We start from the raw sequence: 22339 nt of genomic DNA, 5'->3' as shown, positions 1-22339 counted from the left end.
TTGAAAATTATTTTATAATCTTAATACCTCGTGTCACTATCCTATCGGCCATAGCACCGATCCGAATCGGTATCGGATTTTACTAAATCAATGATCCAAGTTGACATCATTATCATCCATGCATGTACCATATACGAATCTGATAGGCTCATAGTTTTCTTTATTATACTATGCTAGGACGACATTACAGCTCAGCAATGCGTGTCGTTTGTCGTGTCACTAGTCACGAGTCACGATTCAAGATTCACGATTCACGAGCATTCCATGTTTCAGGTGAGGACTTGGGAAGAAGGTTACATCACTCCAACACTCCTCACAGGCTCACAAATAAAATACACGGAAAAAAAAAACTCGCGCAGGAAGAATCTTTCTGGTCTCCTCATCGGTTTTCTCTCTCTCTCTCTCTCCGAAAAAATGGTGAAGCGTCCCGTGAAGTACTCTGTGGTAATTTCTCTGTCTTTTCCTTTGGATTCTTATGGTCTGTGCGCTTTGAGATTTTGTGGTTTTAAGATGAAGCTGGGATGACTCGAGCAGGTGGACGCGTTCACTGACACGGCGTTTAAGGGAAACCCAGCGGCAGTGTGTTTGTTGGAGAAAGAAGAAGAGCAAGATGAGAAATGGATGCAAGCTGTTGCCGCGGAATTCAACATTTCCGAAACTTGTTTCTTGACTCCGATTTCCTCTACCCAATCGGATGCTAATGACCATTCTGTCACGCGATTCCACCTCCGCTGGTTTACTCCTTTAGTTGAGGTTCGTTTTGATGTTCTTCTACCATCTATCACCTCTGTTCATCTCTATATCCCCACTCACTCTGCCCCGGGAGAATAAAAAAAAATTTGCATTCAATTTTTAGTGTAGTGATTCCAAACTTTAGATTCTCCATATTATCTGTTTTTACGATTTCGAAGAGAAACACAATTTACCTTTTCCTGGAAATGTACTCACTGAAACCCTGAGAATCTGAAATTTCGGTGTTCTTGAATTCTATTTTTTTTCTGTTTAATTAAAGTTTATTTAAAACTTGTTTATTTTATTTGATTTATTTCTAAATTTTAATTTCTCAGTTGGTTTTAAGCTGGCCCACTTTCTTTTGTTTTTTGTTTAAGTGGAAGTTTAAATTTTTTCTTCTACATATAATTTACATATATATAATATAGTAATGTATGGGAAGGTAGTGGGTTCTTATGGTTGAGTCATGATTCATGACTCAAGGGGTTTGTGTTTTTTTTTATTTATTTAAAGTGTTGCTATGTGTGGCTGTTGTTCCTACTCCAGGACTATAGAAGGCTCCACACTTTTTTTGGGTGTGTGTGTGGGTGTGGGTGGGGGTGGGGGGAGAGTGTTGGGGATTGTACTAGTAATTTTATTCTTTTCGATTTATCACTTCTTTATAGCCTTTTGGTTGATTCTCATGTAAGTGATTACTGTTGTAAATTAGATCTAGGAAGCTGTAGTATCTAGTAGTTGGCCACCATTATTACCTTCCAGCAGAGAGTTGAGTAGTGCAGAATAAAATCTCATGGTTTATTGGCCGTGTAATTTAAGAAATTTTTTTTATTACTTCTCTTAATTGAGTTATGAAGAACTACATTGTTTTTTTTTTGTTGCATTTTTAATATTGAAGGTAGCTTCTCTATTAGTTGGTACGATTCTGGTTTGTTTGGTAAATTCATGAAATCTCTCATGGTAGAAAAACAATACCATGTTATGCATTGGGCACATTCATGTGATAGGACTAACCGACTAACTGCCATAGGCCTTCCTACTATACTAGAAAGGAACTGTTCCAATTAACCTTAAAGCCCACCTGGTATGTAGTTGATTTATGCGGAGCTATTAGAGTGGGATCCATTAGAGCTGAGTTGGGTGTAGCTCTGATACATGATAAACTATGAGAATGTTGTTTGAGGTGGCACGTCCATGTTCAACGGAGACCTTTGGATGTTCCAGTCTGGAGGAGTGACTTGATTTAGATTGATAAAGCTAAAAGAGCCAGGGATAGGCCTAGAATAACCCTAGGAGAGGTGGTGACGAAGACATGCATAGCCTAGGCCTTATACCACATATAATTTCAAATAGAGCCGAGTAGAGGGCAAGGATCCATGTAGCGTAACCCCATTTAGTTGGGATAAGGCCTTGTTGTTGTTTTATTAGTGTGAGATCCACTTTTTTGGGGATTGAGTCAAAGCAATAACAAGAGTATTCTTGGGTTCCTAATCACCAAACCATTAATGACCAAGAAACCAATTACCAGGACCGCAGGGAGACCACAACAGATCAGTCTGATGAAGATATAACTCTAGTCGAATGTACTTAATTGGGTGGAGAGCACATCTTCAAAATTTGATCAAAATCTGATGGTTAGATATGAAGTTATGGGGGTGATACAGAATTAGCAAGTTTCTAAAACCAGAATTAGAAAGTTAGGAAACAGCGTATAAACGGAGATTATTGGTCTCAATCAATAACAGTTACAGAAATCACAAAAGGAGTCCTGCACCAGATTAGAAAGCAGAGAAATAGAACTTACAAAATCGGAAACGGTGGCTGAAAAACAGCAAGTAAGGCCTCTAACCTTGTAGCGCCATGCGCAAGTCAATGGAATGGAAGTATGGGATTCAAACAGGTGATGTCGCTCGGTAGAAACAAGGTGAGAAGTGAGATTAGAAATAAGGAAACTAATAGTAAATAACAGTAGAACAGCTTACCAGTGGAAGAAGAAAGAAAGAAAGGGATATGTTGATCTCCCACCAACTAGGAGATGGCCTCTCACCAATCTCCACCTCGGAATGTCACCAAGGTTTGCTGTCTCTCACAGCATGGGTGTTTCTCATACTCACGCACATGCACAAACCACACGTTCAATGGCTGTCAAAGTCGTTGAAGGCTAGGAATTACCTCCTCCTATGTTTATAAATTGCCTTGTTACAAAATAGAAATTCCCCTTGGCTAATGGAGAGTATAGCAAAATAGCAACTAAATAAAACTTACAAGGAAATAGAAACTCAAAATCTATAAAAAAAAAAGGCATACCCAGTGCACGAGGCTCCCGCCATTGTGGGGTGCAGGGAGGGTCATAATGTTCGCAGCCTTACCCCTGCTTTCGCAAAGAGGCTGTAACCTAAAAATCTTGTGTTGTGGTTGTGCTTCTTGTGGTTGTGCATGTGTGTATATTGAAAGTGCTTTTGTCTCAGGGAAGGGTGTGCTTCTTGTGGCTGTGCATGTGTGTATATTGGAAGTGCTTTTGTCTGTAGGATGGGTGTACACAGGACTGTATGTCTGATTATTATCAATGCCGAAGTGGGCTGCAAGTTTGAGTTGAGCCAGTCGGATAAAAGGGAAAATTTTAAATACACTAATACACTCCCCTCTTAGTGTCAGCCATTGTCCACCACTTAATGACTAAGAAACAGAAAATAACTACTTAACCCCGCATGGGACTTAAATCCCTAATATTTGGGCTTATAGAATTGTCCCATTACAAAAATAAACCCAAAACTATAAAGCCCATGGCCCATACAACCCATTGGACACTCAAAATTACACGTAATAGCCTATTCTTGGTCCAGTTTGATGGCCTGGTTTGCTGCTTCCGTTATTGTTCTCTTGAACTACATCAATATTTCTAGTGGAACATCCCCTGCAAAGTTGCCTTCCCATAGTTCATGATCTTTGAAGGTAGCACCGAGGAAGCAATCAACCCAGAGAGAAGCGTTTTGGACCTTTGGTGTACCATATACAAATTGGAACTAATTGAATGATGATTCCCCTTCCTACCGTGCTCATGGTCACTAGTTACCATCGTATAGTACCAATGGGTTACTCGCTAAATTTCATACATTGGCTAGTTGTCGATAGGTCAATTGCTTTCGCTTTGTTGGTAAATAAATTTCCACATAATTCGTTTTCATTTTTATCTATAGGTCAAGCTTTGCGGTCATGGAACCTTGGCATCTGCACATTTTCTCTTTGCATACGGGATAGCAAGAACAGATGTTATTGAGTTTGTCACACTATCCGGAGTTCGATTGCTAAAAGGATTCCTACAAGAAGCAATGTGGACGCGTCAAAGTTCTCGATGGCGACCCGAAGAGCACTTCTCTATAGAATTAGACTTCCCTACAATTCCTGTGCTCAGTGTGAATCTGCAGATATTCCATCACTTCCGAAACCCCGAATGGCGCTCCTGTGGTCAATATAAGTAAAACAGTGAAGCCGGTGGTGGTGACCTCTATGTACTTGTTTTATCCCATTCATTTATAATGACACTTGATTATGGATATATTAGGGTGCTTCATTTGTGTAGGTTTGAATCAGTATGCTAGAAGCAGCATGCAGGTAACAAGTGTAGTAACACGTTTTTAGTGTGCTTTAACTTGGGACAACTTAACGACTTTCATTTCAATAATTGATAGAGTTGGAAGCCTCTGCTTTTCTTAATCCTAGTTCGTCTCCTGTTTCTTGCTTAATGCTTGTAGCATTGCATGTAATTTGACACTGACTATCCCAGGTTGTACCATTGGATAAGAATATGTGTTGTTTACCCACTCCAGGCACCACATGTTTGTTGGAAGCTAGGCGGATGCCTTTTTTGTAGCTCCAATATAGAAATTTTTGGCATTTGTACTGAAAGAGGTTACTTGGTTGCATTTTCTTAGGTCGAGCTCTCATCCGGAAAGACTGTTGCAGATTTAAAACCACAATTGGATGAGATACGAAAATGTCCTGCTAGAGGGCTCATTGTTACAGGGCCTGCTCCTGACGGATCTGGATTTGATTTCTTGAGTCGCTTTTTTAGTCCAAAGATGGGAATTAATGAGGTAACTTCTTTGTTACTTATGAACATAAAATGGACTTGGTTTATTTATTTATCTTTCATTTATGAATACGTATTGTAACGGCCTTGTTGACAGTAATTTCCTTTTTGAAATGTAACTAATATTTACAGACAACTAGTCACTCTCATTATTATTAATACTTAGAAACTTATGTTGTAGAAGTAAATGTGAAAGATTGAGCCACGCTTTATCATTTAATTAGTTAATGGAATAAATTTATTCCTTTCACTTTTCTTTTCCTTTTTAACTTTCAATCGTAATGAAATCACAAAAACTTGCACCTATGGGTGTCAATCATGTAATGATTTTGTTTTTCTTGTGCTTGCTACATATACTTGTGCTTTGTCACCGTGACTAATTACTGAGGATTCTTGTGCTAGATGCTAGTTATACTTCGTTTGACGTATCTTTTTGTTTTGGAAGAAAATTTTCAATTCTTGGTGTTTATCATTTATATAAACTGTCGCTATGTTAAGTGGCATAATATCTTGGACTTTAGTAAATCTGTATCCTGTTTCCATATAGTAATTGGTACTTGGGCAACTTAAATTTGGACATGATCTCTTAATGGATATTATCTATACATCTAGTTGTTGGCGTGAATGTTGTACCAAACTAATGAAGATTTTTAGTTATATCGTTGTGGAACATTGCAAGCATCTTCCATCTTTTCTTTTCCTCTTTTGGTTTTTTTTTAATAGTTCCAAAGCTCTCTTGTTTTCTGATTGTCTATTGATTGTTTTTCTAGAAGTTAGGTTAGTAGAGACTGACTTGGAGTAAAGAAATTAACTCTTGTTTGCAATAGTTGCTGTACAAAAACAATGTGGTTTCTGAAGTGAAATAGTTTTTACGTGGTTTGATTCTATTATGTGCAAATAAACTCCATTATTGGACCATGATGATTGTTCAAAAGATTATAAAGTGAGAAGAATAATTTTTTGAACAGAATTTTAGACTGTTAGTATCCTTAATTGGTCTGGCTCATTGGAAATGGCTTCCATTTATCTTGCAGGATCCTGTTTGTGGAAGCGTACATTGTGCTTTAGTGCCCTATTGGAGTAAAAAGCTGGGAAAATGTGATCTTGTTGCATACATGGTATCCTCTTTAACTCTCCTCTCTTTCTATCACAGACACAAACACATGCATGAGATTTCTCAATAACACAAATTATATGGATTAGGCATCTCCAAGGGGTGGAGTACTGGAATTGCATTTAGATGAGACAAACCAGAGAGTACTGATTCGAGGCAAAGCTGTTACTGTCATGGAAGGTTCCTTATTAGCATAACCAAGGAAATAACTCCCTTTTCCTTGGAATTGTATGTAAATTGTACCAATATTTTGGAATTTTAAAAGTATTTTTTCCCCCTTAAATACTTGTATTGATTGCTAGACCTTGTATTTGCATTGAATGAATGTCTTCCAAGTTTTAAATCTAACTATTGGTTTCTCTCGTTTATTAATCTTCTAAGCGATACATACAGTGCATTCATGTCTTTTAATTAGTAAGCATTAATATAAAGGGAGGGATCAACAGTGAAGGAAGCATTTGCCCATGTACTTTTATCAATTTAAGCGAATTTCCCAGAATTTTACACAATTGCAGCCATTTTTGGTCCATGCTTTCTATTTCATTTTTTTTCTCCTTCTGAAAACAAATGACCATTTGAGGATCCCACATGTAGTACTTGCTTCCAAATCTGTTAGTTCAGCTCTACTTGTATTTACTTCTATATATGGATCTTTTGAGACAACCTTGAAACAAGGTTTAACTTAAAACAGAGATTTTTTATAAAACACTGGAGAAATTTCATTGAAATAGAGAAAATTTTACAGTCCATCCCCAAGAAATATTTCACCACCAGGAAAAAACCCCACCAGAAAATCTTACAGCCACAAAACCCACCCAGTCACCATCTCCATATCCACATAGCATCCCACAATTCCCCACATTTATACCTGCCCAAAGTATCACACACTCGTTACAAAACACTTTAAAAAAATGGGAAGTTTATAATCTCTTTCTAGTAACCAATAGCTCCCTCAGAAAAAAGCATCACCTCTGTAAAAAGTTTTTGGGGCAGCATTTCTTGTGGGGAAGTGTGGCCCCTGCATGCACGCTTGCATGGGTGCAGGCCAATGGGAATGTGTGTAGAAGCATCAGGCGGATGGTTATTTTCGCCTTTCATGGGGTAGGATCGGTCATTTTGCCTCCTTCTATGTCTGGGCGTGGACAGTACACTCTCTCAAAGGAAATATTTCTCCAAAGTTTTCACCTGAAATTTCCCTTCTTAACCATATATATGGTGATAGTTCTTTATTCTTCATGCAGCATGACTTGGTACTTTTAGTCAATAGCAATTAAACTTTAAGCAAGTAAGAACCTTGAAGAGTTGCTTGGGCTTACTTTGTGAGCTCTAATAGGTGGACCATATATATATATATATATATATATATATATATATATATATATATATTTTTTTTTTTTTTTTTCCAATTTTCATGTTTCTTTAAAATAATAATATGATCATGAGATCATAATCTCTATTCACATAGGATATGGAAAGATTGGGTGGGTTTATGTAATACATGATTTCACATTTATCTCATAAGTCAATTTTAAGCCTGAAATGAGTATTGGAAGTGGTTAAAAAGTAAATTTTTAGAAATAAATCTCATTATAAGTTGAAAAGGGCAAAATAAATTCACCACTTCATACATACAATCAACAAGTCACCCTATAAAAAATGTTCATATCATCAAGGCAAGCATGTGGAAACATGAATAAACACGGGTGGGTTCATGCATTAATATATAACACATCTTTCTCCTTAAGCAACTTTCATCTAAAATAAGAGAGAGGGTTAGGCATGCCGTCAGCTATCGATAAATCAGCGGCATACATCATTCACAAGGTTGAACGTAGGAGGGCAAATGGATCTTTTACAAAAGGGAAGGAGGGAGGATGACACATGTTGTGCGTATGGGCGTGCCCAGCCTTTTCCCCTAAAGTAAACATAAAAAATGGTTAAAATCTGAATTAAAAGTTTCATATAAAGGTTTCCGCCACACTACCCATATGGGGGAGGGGAAGAGAATCTCCCAAGTCACACCAATCAGCACGTGAGAATGGGTTTTGTCAAGTGAAAATTACATGATTAGCTACTTTTGGGTTTTCATTTACAAAACTGTCCACCCTATGTTTGAGTTAACAAAAATAGACAAAAACAAGTTAAGATTTACAAAATTGGACAAAATAGTGTCTCTCCTTCCCACACTTACTTTTTTAGACATTTTTACCCCTGTCATTGCCTTCTCGCCTGTGCATCCTCCGTTCCCCAACCCTACCCTTGTCCCGTACCGCCATCCTCCTGCTACCCTAACTAACGAGAGGAAAAAAAAGAGATTTTTTCGAGGGGAACTACCGAGGAAGGAAGGAGAGTCACTGTTTTGTCTAGTTTTGTAAAACTAAACTTGTTTTTATCTATTTTTGTTAACTCAAACATAGGGTGGACAGTTTTGTAAATGAAAACCCAAAAGTAGCTAATCGTGTAATTTTCCCTTTTGTTAATAGGAGCTCACAAGATCTGGAAAGAGAGACAAATATGTGAGGAAATCAGAGTTTTTCTTTTTTGGTTAGACCCCAAAGAGAGTTGACCTCATGACATCTTATTTGTAAGGTAAACATTGGTTATATGAGAAGGCATGTGAAAGAATTCCCACAAAGTTAGCATAGAATATATTTTCCCCAATCACAATATGCTATTTCCTTGTATTGGAATCAAGTCTCATGATTTAATTTCCTTAGTTTGAATTACTTCAACTTTTAATTTATTAAGGCTGTGTTTGTTTGTCACGACATCAATAAAATAGGGAAAAAAAAGCAGAAGATTCGATCACGATTTTTGCTCCAAATTTTCTATGCGTTTGGTTGTCCATTGACGGACAAAAGATTCAGATTTTTCTTTAAATTTAAATTTACCTCGAAAATAGCACAAATTTCTAATTTTGTAAAAAAGAAGTCTCCCCAAAAATTGTAAGAAAAAAATGGATTTTCACAAGGAAAATCCTAAAAGAGAGAAAAAGAGAAGGGATCATGGCCGTGCGCACTCAAATGGCTGAAATAGTGATGGATTTAGAGGGCGGAAGTCACGGCCAGTTTACCGGTAGTGGAAGGATAGCCGCCAGAAAGCTAGTGGGTCTATGCGATGTCTGGCCTGTGGGAGCCTTGTCTTTGGACAAAAGCATAACAGTGCTTTTTGCGTGTTTTCTCTTTCACTTTTCTCTTCTTCTTTGCTTTTCTAGCTCCGGTGGAGAATGCATCTGCAAATTTCATTTTTCCCCTCCACGACACAATTGATCAAACTGGAAAACCAATAGCGACTCTATGAGCGTGACCGCCTAATAGATCCTTGAGTTCTTCCTCCCCACAACATCACTCTTGGGTAGTGATTACCTGTGTAACTTCCAACTCCATTGTTTGTCTTGCAGTGCTTCGCATACAGAAGAAGAAGAAACGTGGTAGAGAAAAGGGTCCTTAAGACTCCAACAATCACAGAGATGCTTGGCTTGAAAGGAGTGAAATTGGGTTTTGTTCCATCATCAATCATTAGAAGTTTGATATAGAAGGTGAAGAAGAAGAGAAGGAGAGAGGTCCCGAACGCCCAAAGACCGAAAAGCTTTCAAAATAGCTCCTTTGCTACTACGATATCCATAAGCTTCCCAAGTCTAGTAACCAATGTGAAAGTAGTTCAGTGCTCAGCCCCATTTCCAACCAACCATGCTTGGGATCGAGAACAACACCACATAAGCCACCTCGTGACACCCCCTTTCCTCACTTTGCTTTTTTATGTAGTTTTTTTCCTTTTCTTTTCTATTACAAGTTTACAATCAAACAAGGAAATTTTTTTTTTTTTTTTTTTCTTTTCTTTTCTATCCATTGTTTGCCAACCAAACACACCTTAAGGGAACAATTTTCCTTCCATCTCTCTTGACGAGGCCTTTGGATGAATTTTTATCTGCTCCATTTCTTCAATTGCCCCCCAACTTAGATTGACGACACGTGTACACACATGGCCTTTTTTTTTTTGTTTTGGAGTAAGGGAGCTTTGTATTAGAAAATAGGGAATAATTACAATCTATAGTATTTCTTGCCAAGGCATCCTCTCTTATAAGCCGAGAGAGTGCCATGGGAAGACTGTCTCACACAGAGATTGGTCTCCTGGGCGGAGTTTAAGAACCCGGACAGGAAATCCGCACACGAGTTGCCCTCGTGGAAATGGTGTTCAAAGACGCAACTCCCGAAGCAATTCCGGAGGTGCAGATGTCGCCAACCAAGCTATGAAAGTACCATGGGGTCTAAAAGTGACCGAGGACAGTATGCACAGCAGATTAGTGAGTCGATCGGACTTGCACATGATCCACCCTTTGTTCCTTGCGCGAATAAGGCCCCCTTTGACTACCATTAGTTCCATTCAAGAATACTATCGTCACCTCGTGCGGCGTTCCGAACAAAACATGGCCGAGGAATCATGCCCAATCGCACCATAATCCCGAGACCGTTCCGTAGGGACCCGTCACGATTAATCGCAACCCACCCGTAGGAGGTTTCATCCAAGTCACGACTGTTGACTGCCATGAACGAACTGCACCTTGATCTTCCATCTACTAAAGAAACACATGGCCTGTTTTGAAAGCAAAAATTTTGACCTCAACCCTAACATCCTCTATTCTCTATCCTCTTTCCCGCACTTTCTCATTCCTCTCTCCACTCCTCCCTCTCTCTCACTACGAACCTAATCCCTCACTCCTCTCGCTTTGTTGGAGTACCCATAGAAGCAAAATAACCTAGGAAAACTGAAGCGAGTGCCGACGGTGCCAGTGACCATGTAGGACATTATATGTCAAAATATTGAGAGATCAAACATAAATGAGTTGAAAGTTATTTTTCTGTAAGAGCTTTCAAACAATTATTTGCACTGTCTCTTTTAGGAACTTGTAACAAAAAATTATGTTAGAAAATTTGCGGGCTGAGTTGTGTCACTTGAAACTGTCCTTAAGACCGTAGACGCCCCCAATGGTACAACCAGGAATATGCGAATCGGCCTCCAAGATAAAACAACCCATTGGCTCCCCAATTATGTTAGAAAATTTGCGGGCTGAGTTGTGTCACTTGACACTGTCCTTAAGACCGTAGACGCCCCTTATGGTGCAACCGGGAATATGCGAATCGGCCTCCAAGATAAAACAGCCCATTGGCTCCCAGTGTCGTGCACTCGACTACTAGACCCCTTCGAGTACTATAGGGCTGTGCTCAAACTAAAAGGAAAATGCTTATAATAATATTACTTCCAAAACTCAACAAAACAATGGGAATAAATAATAACATGCAATATATGCATACACATGACACAAAGAGGAATTCATTTCAAGAGAGACTTGATTGATTTCAAAAAGAGACTTGATTCATTTCAAGGGAGACTTGATTAATCTCAAGAGAGTCTTGATTAATCTCCAGAAAACCCCTTTTAATCCGTAAAGGACTAGAGTTCCCTCAATTTATAGAGGAACAAAGGCATTTAAGAAATAACATTAAGAGGAGAAAATAGGAGCCAAAAACTGAAAAGATTAAAAGCTTTAGGAGCTCCATAAAGGGACATAAAATGTCTCCAAAAAAATTGAATAAACAAATTAAAGAAGAGGTAAAATGTTAAAGAAACTTATTTGTATTTAAACAAATATTTAAACCTATTTTGAATCTTAATTGTTTTAAAAAATCATGTAAAACCAACAATTCCCCCACAAGATTCAAAATACCAAGAAAATATAAAACAAAAAATTAGTCCGAGCACATTAGAATGGTAGGACACATCGTTGCAAATGTCTTTCGATTTGAATCTACACTAGGTCCGATAAGCCACGCTACGAGTACGGGTGAAGTCGACTTCTTGAACCTTTCGTCATTGGTGTAGCCGATGACTTACCATCCATATCCTACCACTCGACGGTAATCACCCTTTTTTATATTATGGACATTTTGGCCTTGTCCCCATCTTGGACTTATGAATGTTTAGAGAATTTGCCCATAAAATTCTCATCGGAGGCGGCATCACCCCTTACATCCACTTAGGTCAGCCTATAGTATGTACCACAGTTAACATACCCCCATATGACATGAGATTTAGCTGATTAAGAGTCTTATAACTCATCCTCCTGGTCATTGTGGTGAGTACTATCTCCCATATCTAATCCGGAATAGGTATTATGATAGAACTAGTCAAATCATCGAGTGACTTATTATAAATTAGTACTTAATTTTAAAGACTACCCAGTGGTGGCAATCAATTCAAGATTAGGGTAATAAGAAGTGTTTTGTTACTTCATTTGAGTATTGTATTTTGCTGTGGTGAAGGTGGGTCTGTCATTTAAGTATATAATAAACTGAAGAGTGTGATTGATTGAATCAGTTCTCCATTATGACTTGTGTTGATGAGTCAGGAACTAAATGATACCTTATCATTGTAAGGAATTAATGCTTGGAATGGCATGGCCTAGACAACAAAACTGTGATTGGAATAGGAAACTATATTATGTCTTAAGTCCAATTAAGTTTGCATTTATAATTGATTTTGTGTTTCGTGTAAGCTGTATTAAGAGAAAACAGACCAAAAATGCATATTTGTTCATTTATTATCATTTTTTGTAATCTCATACGTGGATTTGGGACTATGATTTGTGATACTGCTCAATGGTTTTTCCCTTTTAATGTGAATGGCTGCTCTTTCTTCATTTCTGGACTTACTGGACCAATGGTTCTTGTGATCTGTGGGCTTCAATTTAGAATTGGAGAATTAACTTGGAAAGGCTTTGAATGAGTATTGTGGAAGCATAGGATTTGTTTTTTGTTAGTTTTTTCTTTTATTTTAGTTATTTGTAAATTCCAAGCTCCACTTGGTGGATCTTTAGCTCAAATTGGTAGAGCACTTGGAACATGCGCATGTTTCAGGGATGGTGGTTTGAATCCACCAAGGCCCTTTTTATTCAACTGTTTATAGCATAGTCAGTTATGACACTAATCCACACAAGAACCCAAATTTAATGACATCTTTGAAATTTCACAAAAAATTTATATGTATGTACTTAAATTAAATGGATATGGATTTTTTACCCTATGTAGAGATCTCTATTGTTTGAAAATGCCCGTACTATGAGTTTTGCTTTGTTGAAGTAACATAACACCAATTAAAATATTTTTCCAGACAAAATTCAAGTAGAATCCAATTGACAGACTCAGGGTAACCAAATAGTCTTACATATGGATTCAACCGGATTCCACCTGACAGAACCAGAGCAACCAAACAGTTTTTCAGCTGGATTCCGCCTGACAAATTTTGGGTAACCAAACAGGTTTTTTATCAGAATCCAAATCCACATGAACCAGATTCTTAAGAACCCAATCCAATTTAAGAATCCGACTCCTATGACACCTTCAATCAAACGCGTCCTAAACTATATGAAACAGAGAACCACATCTTCTTTTTCCTCTTCTTCTAGCTTCTTCCTCCCAAACACTCATCTGCTTTGCTCAGTTCCGCAACTCTCTTTTGCTTTTCTTCCTGAAGTTTCAGAGAAGCGTTGCAAACGTTCAACGACCTCTTCGGCCATGGAGATCTAAAGCCACCTGCTACGTTCCATTACTCCCTTCTTCTTCTCTTCCAGAAATTTCAGAGCGCCCCAGTTTCTCTGTTGCAGGAAGGCGACATCAACAGGTAATTTTTTAGTTTACAATTTTAATATTAATTTTTGTAAGGCCGTTCACCCACCACCGGTCCACAAAGCTTGGCTGTACATGACCCTGCTATTGGGCCTCCATGAGAAATTTCAGAGCACACCAGTTTCTCTGTTGCAGGAAGGCGACATCAACAGGTAATTTTTAAGTTTAAAATTTTAATATTAATTTTTTGAAAGGCCGATTCACCCACCACCAGTCCACAAAGCTTGGCTGTACATGATCCTGCTATGGGCCTCCATCAAACCAGGCTTATAAGCGTTCACTTCCATCAGTTGTCTTGATTTAGTTGATCTTAAAGGAAGGTGCCTATGTGGCTCCTGCAATGGATCAATAGAGATCTGCAGATGTTAGTTGTTCTCATTCTCGCGAGATAGCCATAACGTCTAATGCATTTGTAGTGTGAACCTTCCTTCGTTATTTAGTCTGAAATCCGAAAATGTTTTTATGTTAATTGGCTCTATGTCGAGGTACGATGAGAACTAAGCTTCTAAATGTAATTGTTTCCCTTTGGAACTAACAACTGCAGCAGCAAAGAGCTTTATGCAGTTTGGTTTGGAGTCCACCATTTTTAGCCATGTTGAAGCTGTAGAACAAAATAATGAATGGATGTGGGTTACCCACTGGTCCTAGTTTGCTTGAATCATTCTCATTAGATCACCATAGGCTACATACAGTCCCTGGCTGCAGATTGTGGAAAACCCAGTGCAGAATTCAATCCTAGTAGGCAGTATTTTTAACTCTCAAATTGCAAGTCAGCCCTGGAATCATGTGTGCCAAATGAGTAGTAGTGTTCTGTTGATTGTCATGCCAATATTCCCTGGAGATACCTTATGGAGTGTCTTAAAACAAGATTGCTTTGTTCTGGGCATAAGTTTTGTAGAGATTGCAATGCACTGGATTGTCTTAAAACAAGATTGATTGTATTATGGTTTGTGCCTATGTGCTTGTGATTCTCTCTCTTGTATGTATGTTCCATTTGGGATTTTTCATGTGGGTGCATTGTCTGAAAGAATGTTATGCATGTCCCATTTGGGGTAAAAATGGCATGAAACAATATAGCTTGTGTAGGTAGGTGACTCTTTAGCTCAAAAATGGAAGAGCACCTTGGATTTACCGAGGAGATGGTGGTTCAAATCCACCAAGAGTCATGCAACTAATAGGGGTGTGCTCCTAAAAAAGGAGAATAAGAAATCAGTACAAATAGGGGTGTGCTCCTCAAAAGGACACCAGTACAAATAGGATAGCATGGCTCTTGGTTATATAATACCAATATGTTCTAAACATTGACAGCTCTGTTTTATTCTTCTTTCCATCAACTATATAAATTAGTTAAACGTACGGATGCTTTTCCTCTCAATTTCAATCTGTTTTGCTATCATTAGTCTATCTCTATCTTGTTTAGCCCTAGTTTTTGTTTTGCTTCTAGTTCTACTCTTTAAGTTTTAGTTAATTTTGTGTTTAAGTTTCCATCAACAATTTCCAAAGATTTTCTTAACCAATAGTCTTGGCGGAGTCGAACCTCCATCTCCTGGTATTTACCCAGGCGCTCTCCCTTTTTGAGCTAAAGACTAACCTACACAACCACATGCCAGATTCTATCTGCTTGAAGTGAATGAAAGAATTAAAATGAAACCCAAAAAATTAAACCCAATAACCCTCTGCTGGAGGAGAGAGATAGTTGTAGTAAAAATTATTCAATTTTGTTTAAATAATGTGGTTCCTCTATATGTTTAGAACAATTGAAACATGTTGGAATGGCTAACTGATGAAGGTGACCACACTAAATCCCACAACATAGGCTTGTAAACAGTAGTTTAGATCCTTTATTGAGGGTTTTCTGCTGATCTCTCATAAACAGTGGCTTGACAAGGACCGAATAATATGGAATGTAGACCACTATGTTTCAACTTCCAAAGATGAAGTTGAAAAAATATATATAATCGGTATAATTTTTTTTGGGCAAATAATCTATATTAAAGAGTTTGAATAATCTGTATAAAAGTGTTTGCATAATCTATTCTTCCAATGGCTTCTAATGGTTCAACCCTATTGGCCTATTCTGTATTCTCTTTCTTCAGTTCAGCCAAATCATCTGCTGGCTTGTTACAAAATCAATCTTTCCTTAACATACCCAAGGAAAGAGCATACCTCACTATATCAATGGCATCTTGAGTGGAAGACGAATTAGGGAGTCATGGCAGAGATTTTAAAATCAGAATCACATCAAGCGATTTATACAGTAGAATTTCTCTACAAAAAATTTCAACCTACTGCAGAATTTCTCTACAAAAATTTCTCTAAAAATGAAATCCTAAACGATTTATTTTCAGAATTTTTTACACAAATTTTTTTGCTTAGCATGAACACAAAAGCCCTAAACTAAGATAGATACACCACACTTGTTCTGCAGTTACCTTATATTGCAAGTGGAAAAGATAAAAAGAACATTAAAACAACAAATAGTAGCATCAAACACACAATTTCAGAGATAAAACATTGCATCATTCACACAAAACAGAGCAACCAAATCCATAGACGATACAACTAGCTCAAATGGATTCACAAAGTCAAGTTAAAACATCACAAAAGAAGAACAAAGCCCTGTTTGGCTGAAAGAGTTCCCCAATCAACGGAGACTATTTTATTTGTTAAATAATTTTTTTGTCACAAATGCTGTTGAAGCCTGAAGGTTGAAGGTTTCTGTATCGTACTATCGTGTGTGGTGGTGGACCGGTGGTGGGTGGGAGGCCTTACAAAAATTAATATTAAAATTTTAAACTAAAAAATTACCTGTTGATGTCGTCTTCCTGCAACAGAGAACCTGGTGTGCTCTGAGATTTCTGGAAGAGAAGAAGAAGGGAGTAGCGGAGCGTAGCAGATGGCTTTAGATCTCGATGGCCGAAGAGGTCGTTGAACGTTTGCAAGGATTCTCTGAAACCTCAGGAAGAAAAGCAAAAGAGAGTTGAGGAGCGGAGCAGATGAGTTTTTGGGAGGAAGAAGAAGAAGAAGAGGAGAACGAAGATGGGGTTCTCTGTTTTGTATAGTTTAGGACGCGTTTGGTTGGAGGTTTCTTCGGAGTCGGATTCGACGGAATCCGGATTCTGTCACTTTTTGGGTGTTTGGTTTCTCGGAACCAGATCCGTATTGGATTCCAAGAATCCATAAAAATCTACTTTTTAGGCTAAATTTTGGAATCCACCAGAATTCGTCCAAGGGGGTGAATTCCAAATAGAATCCAGGATTCCAAGCCCTAAATAAATACGGTGGAATCTTGTGGACTCCAATTTTATCGAGATCGAAACGAAGGAAGTCGATAGGGTTCCTCTCACCTTCTCGTTTCTTCTCCAAAACGAAGACGAAGTCGTCTCTCGCAACTCTCGTCTTGCCATCTCGTTTCTTCTCCAAATCAAGACGAAGGAAATCAAGACTAGGGTTTCTCGCATCCTTCTCATTTCTTCTCCAAACCAAAGCCGAAGTTGTCTCGCAACTCGGTCTTGCCATCTCATTTTTCTCCAAACCGAAGACGAAGGAAGTCAATACTAGGGTTTCTCTCCTTCTCCTTTTCGTCTACAAAGGTTCTTTACTACTCCATTTATCTCTCTCTCTCTCTCTCTTTGTTTCTCTGTCTATCGCTCTCTATCTCTATCGTTGTCCCTGTCTCTCTCTCTGTGTCTATGTATATATCTCCCTATCTCTCCCTTTATCATTCTCCGATTGTAGTTAGGGTTTTTTTTTTTTTTTAAAAAAAATTGGAATTATTTGATTGCTAACCGATTTTCCTCTCCATTTCAGGTTTGATTGTAATTAGGGTTGTTTTGAAAATCTGTGGTGGAAGGAACATCTTGGATTAACACAGGTATGCCACATTTCTTCACTCTCTCCCTTCTCTCGAGACAATTGCATTATAGTTATGGATTTTTAAAAATACATAGGTTGAGTAGATGATTTGGGGGAGACTTGAGAGCATATTTGATATATTGCCTAGATTGTTTAGTTTCCATTTTATTTGAGTTTCTATTATCATGTAAAAGTGTTTTTCTTTATATTGATGTAATGCAATGGAAGATTAAAATGAAGTGAAAGAGTTTTTGAGTTGCTCTTGTGTTATGGCTGTGGCGTGAGAAACTTCTCTCTCTCCTCCGTTCTTTTTTTCTTCCTTTTTCCCCTTGGTATGATTTCCCTTCATCTTTCTTTGTTCCTCTTCTTCCTTACCAGCTCTCTTTACATTATCCTGTTCTACCCCTTCTAATGTAGTATTGTATTTGAAAGACTCAAACAAGAGCCAATAGACAAGATCTTTAAATCAAAGAATAATTCAGGCCATATAGGACAATCCTAGTAGATCTAGGAGAGTCGTATTTAGGTAATAACTAATAAATCGGTAAACAAGAACAGAAAATATCATTAGACACCCTCTACTCAAGAGGGATACCACTTTTGTTCCCAGTCCTATACCACACCGAGCTGATTGTCAAACAATTCTGGGATTTTAGCATCAATGGTCACAATGCCATAAAAAACACACCGCAAGAACATAGTATAACTCAAGCTGAATACTTGTATCACTTATATTCCCTAAATATCAAAATTCTCTGAATATGATTATGCAAATGAGAAGGGTAGGCTTCATGCCATGAAGGAGTTATGAGGATTCTGAATCCATCCCAGACAGTGTATTGCTTTCACGTAAAACAATAGGACCCACTATATTAAGCTATGCTGAATAAGGTGCACCCATCACTTTACAGGGCCATAACACAAGTATCCTTGTTCAATAAAATATTGCACCCCCAATGTGGACCAATGGTCATCATTTATCACTCAGATTTATGATAACATAAGCTTGGCTGGCTTCAAAATCTCAAGAGTTAACAAAGGTCAAAATTTTTACTCATTGATAGCGATTCAGACTAGCAAAATCCAGCTTTACACACAAGGATGGATTATTTTACATTCTTTGATCCATCATCCAAGACCACCTTACTCGACGAGGGAAAAATAAATGGGGACCACCTCAATTTTCACTTCTAATTCTTCCGATTCCAAAGACAAAATCTAAGTTTCAGCTGGTTCACATGTCTTCCCATTAAATAACTTACCATGAATCACCACCATAACACAAGATATCATCATATTTTCTTAAGCTATGGTTGCAGGTTGTTCCACTCGATCCTTGAAATCGCTTGTTTGAGAACCCACTCGAGAAAACCAAAGTTAAGAATATGCTTGAGTTAAACTGAATTTTAAATTGGACAAATTCTAAATCTAAAATCTGTTGGATTTGACCTTGAAGGTGGGTTCTGTTGTTCAAGATCTAATCTTAAATATCTTTTTGAAGCATTTGGAATCTTCTTATGCTTTGCATGGGGGGTCATTTAACATTGAAATCATTTATCTTCACTCTCTAGTCTCCTCTGTGGGGTTCTAGGGTTATGGTAAGTTAATTAAGGGGTTGTTACTTCTAGCTTTAGTGAAACAAGGAAAGAATTTTGGAACTTTGGAATTGGTTACGGGTAGACAGTAGGGTCATATTCAAGGAGAGGGATGAATTAAATGCACTGTCCTTATCCTCTGTTCCTTAAAAGGGTTTTCTTCTTAATTTTTTTTCCATAACGTGCATCTCTGTTTTCTACCCTTAATAATGACCAGTTATTTTTCTCTTTATTTCCATGTGTAGCAAATATCCTCTTTTCTTTCTAACTAAAATGAGTATATGAACAATATGATGGCTTGAATGTTTCATTTGCTATTGATTATGAGTAAACAAGTTGCAATTTGGCCTCCTTCAAGCTTCTTCTTGTATTCAGCTAGTGATCCAACTACGTAACTTGTTTCTTTCGGTTGAAGTTGTCACTTGTCAAGGCATCATGTAGGCAATGCCATGGAAACAAGGCAGGTTGAATATGGAAGCATACCCTGTAATTAGGCAAATCTTCCTGGAATATGGTGCTCCCCTAGGGCTCCTTGGCCTCACCTAGTAGCCATGGCAACTATGTAGTTCAGTTTGAGATTATAATCTTGAACAGTGTTGCTCACATTTCGTGATCTTTAACTATTTTGGACTAAGTTATAAAGGAAGCAATATCATTTCTAGAACTCTTCACAATTTTGGTATTCACTCATCCGAAATGTTGCACTTTGGGTTCTTGTGATTAATAATTCCACAAATGATAGGAAGATTGTAACCAATTCTGTTACCTTGGTTGAGTCATTCATTGGTTGAGCAAGTCCAACTATGGTGTTGTTAAAACACCAGTTTGTATACTTAGGCAGCGGCCCTTGCACACATCTCGAAGGAGGTGAAGAAGGAATCCAATGAGATTGTGAAAGAAATATCTTTGCCAATCTATATTTAGTGAATGGTGTATAAGGAGATAGGTAAATTATTGACTGCAGGAGATCAAAGAGATATCTGAGAGAGAAGGACTGAAGTTGACAAAGAGGGGATTATAAAATTAAGGGGACAAAACAGGGATTAGAAAGCTAGAGCTTCAGGGGAATTGCTTGGGTGAAAAGCCTGTTGTTTTATTGAATGTTTGAATCATGGCTTGAACTGTGTATATAAAGTTGTTGTGTAAAGATTGTATATGAAAATTTTGCTTTAGTACTTCATATGGTTAACATATGTCGTAATTGATGTCATCATATTTTGTAATTTTTGTTTTTGTACTAGATGGATATTGACCCCGATGATGAAGAGATGATATTGTTTTGGGTACTTGCCGTTGTCATAGCAGAGAAAAGTATCACAAACTGTTCCTCAAAAAACAACCTTATCGACTTGAGGGTAATCATGGATGGATTGAGACAAAGAGAATAATTGGTGCTTCCGATCGGACTTGTAGAGATATAATAAGAATGAGTAGAAGGTCTTTTTTACCTTATGTCAAAGGCTACAAGATGGTGGCCTCGTATCACACGAACTCGAGTTCGAGTGGAAGAACAATTGGTCATGTTTTTATTTACAATTGCCCACAATGTTAAGAATTGAGTTATGAAGTGCATTTTGGACACTCGGTGAGACAAGAAGTCGGTATTTAAACAAAGTATTACATGCAATTCTTAAACTGTACCCAGTGTTCTGACCCCTCCAAGTACCACAACCCATGAAAAACATTGAATAACCCAAGAAGCTACTACCCCTACTTCAAGGATTGCATTGGAGCCATAGATGGGTCACATGAACCACTTGGGTTCCAGTTTGATCATTGCAAGTTTCGTGATAGGAAAGGACTTATATCTCAAAATATTTTAGCTGCATGCGATCATGGTAGAAGGTTTACGTACATACTATCTAGTCGGGAAGGATCTCGCATCGGATTCTAGAATATTAGAGGATGTCATTCATAGACAAGGTGACAAGAAGTTAGTGGTACCTACAGTAAATTTTATCTAGTTGATCTTGGATTTGCCAATGAATGGATTCTTGAGATCGTATTGTAATGTTAGGTACCATTTAAAGGAGTGGAAGAATTCAAACTTGTCACCAACAAATAAACAGAATTGTTTAATCAGCGACATTCTAAGCTACGAGCGTTATTGAACGGGCATTCTCTAATTTGAAGTTAAGGTTCAAGATATTGAAGGCTCAAGCGGAATACCCATTTAGGACTCAAGTAAAAATTGTTCAAGCATGTGTTCTACTTCATAACCATATCCTTACACAAAGACAAGATTGAAGAAGAAGATGAGTGGTTAGATGCGTGAGAGAGCTGCAGGGCCTAGTTCTAGTGTTCAACCAAACCAACAAATTGATGATGATGATGATGAAGTTGAGGATAATTACGAGTGGTGAAGCCCTTAATGCTAATCAACTCGAGAGAAGAAATAGCGACAACATGTGGGCGATTGGATGACATGCGATATGGATGATGAAGAAACTTCTACTTCTGCTGATGGTTAATGTAATTGATAGTTTAATGTATTGGATTATAAACTTAAATCTTGATTTTTGTGTTGAATTGGTGTTTAAACTTTTGACATGTTTCCTTTATATTTGGTTTATGGACTTATGTCATGTTGTGTTAAGTTTTAGGTTTATTATGTTTCATGATCTCAATGTTGAATGGATGATTAGATTTTAATGATAAATGATTGTATTAATACAAATTGTCATGCAATTATTGATTTTGTGTATGAAGATAGTTCAATAATTTTTGTATATTATTTTTATTACTAGTCACACTGGGCATAAACAATGGCCACATAAGAGAGAACCCAGTCTAGATCACAAGCAAGTTGGCCACTTGAAGTATCTCATCATATGTTGGAATTATGTGTCACACAACATAAAACTGGAAAGAGTGGAGACAATGGGTTAAGGAAGGAGGTATGGCTTGACATATCTAAAAGATTGAATGAGAAGTATGGGATGACATACGATTGGGAACAATGTCGAAACCATTTCAAGATTTGGAAGGCAAGATTCAAAGCGCTTAGTGATATGCGAAAAATAGTGGCATGGGTTGAAATGCTCAAGAAAATAGGTTTGATGCAGGCCAACATGTTTGGAATGAATTCAAGGTAATATTGGTGATCATTTTAATGTTTATAAATTTATGTATATGGTAAGCTAGAATAATAATGTATTTGAATGTTTGGCGTAAGAAGGAGCAACGATATTGGAAAGATCATAACGTTCTACCAATTCATGTTGAAGTTGCTATTTGGCTAGGCAATGAAATAGCCATAGGGGCATTTGATAAT

The 22339-nt window shown here is 37.7% G+C and overlaps 1 pseudogene; it reads left to right on the top strand.

Moving 5' to 3' along the window:
• The first annotated feature begins 360 nt into the window (after positions 1–360).
• Positions 361–6201, top strand: LOC122647401 (annotated as a pseudogene).
• Positions 6202–22339: the final 16138 nt, after the last annotated feature.

Source organism: Telopea speciosissima, unplaced genomic scaffold (assembly GCF_018873765.1).
Source record: "Telopea speciosissima isolate NSW1024214 ecotype Mountain lineage unplaced genomic scaffold, Tspe_v1 Tspe_v1.0044, whole genome shotgun sequence".
Taxonomy (NCBI): domain Eukaryota; kingdom Viridiplantae; phylum Streptophyta; class Magnoliopsida; order Proteales; family Proteaceae; genus Telopea; species Telopea speciosissima.
This window is presented reverse-complemented; position numbering and strand designations above follow the sequence as displayed.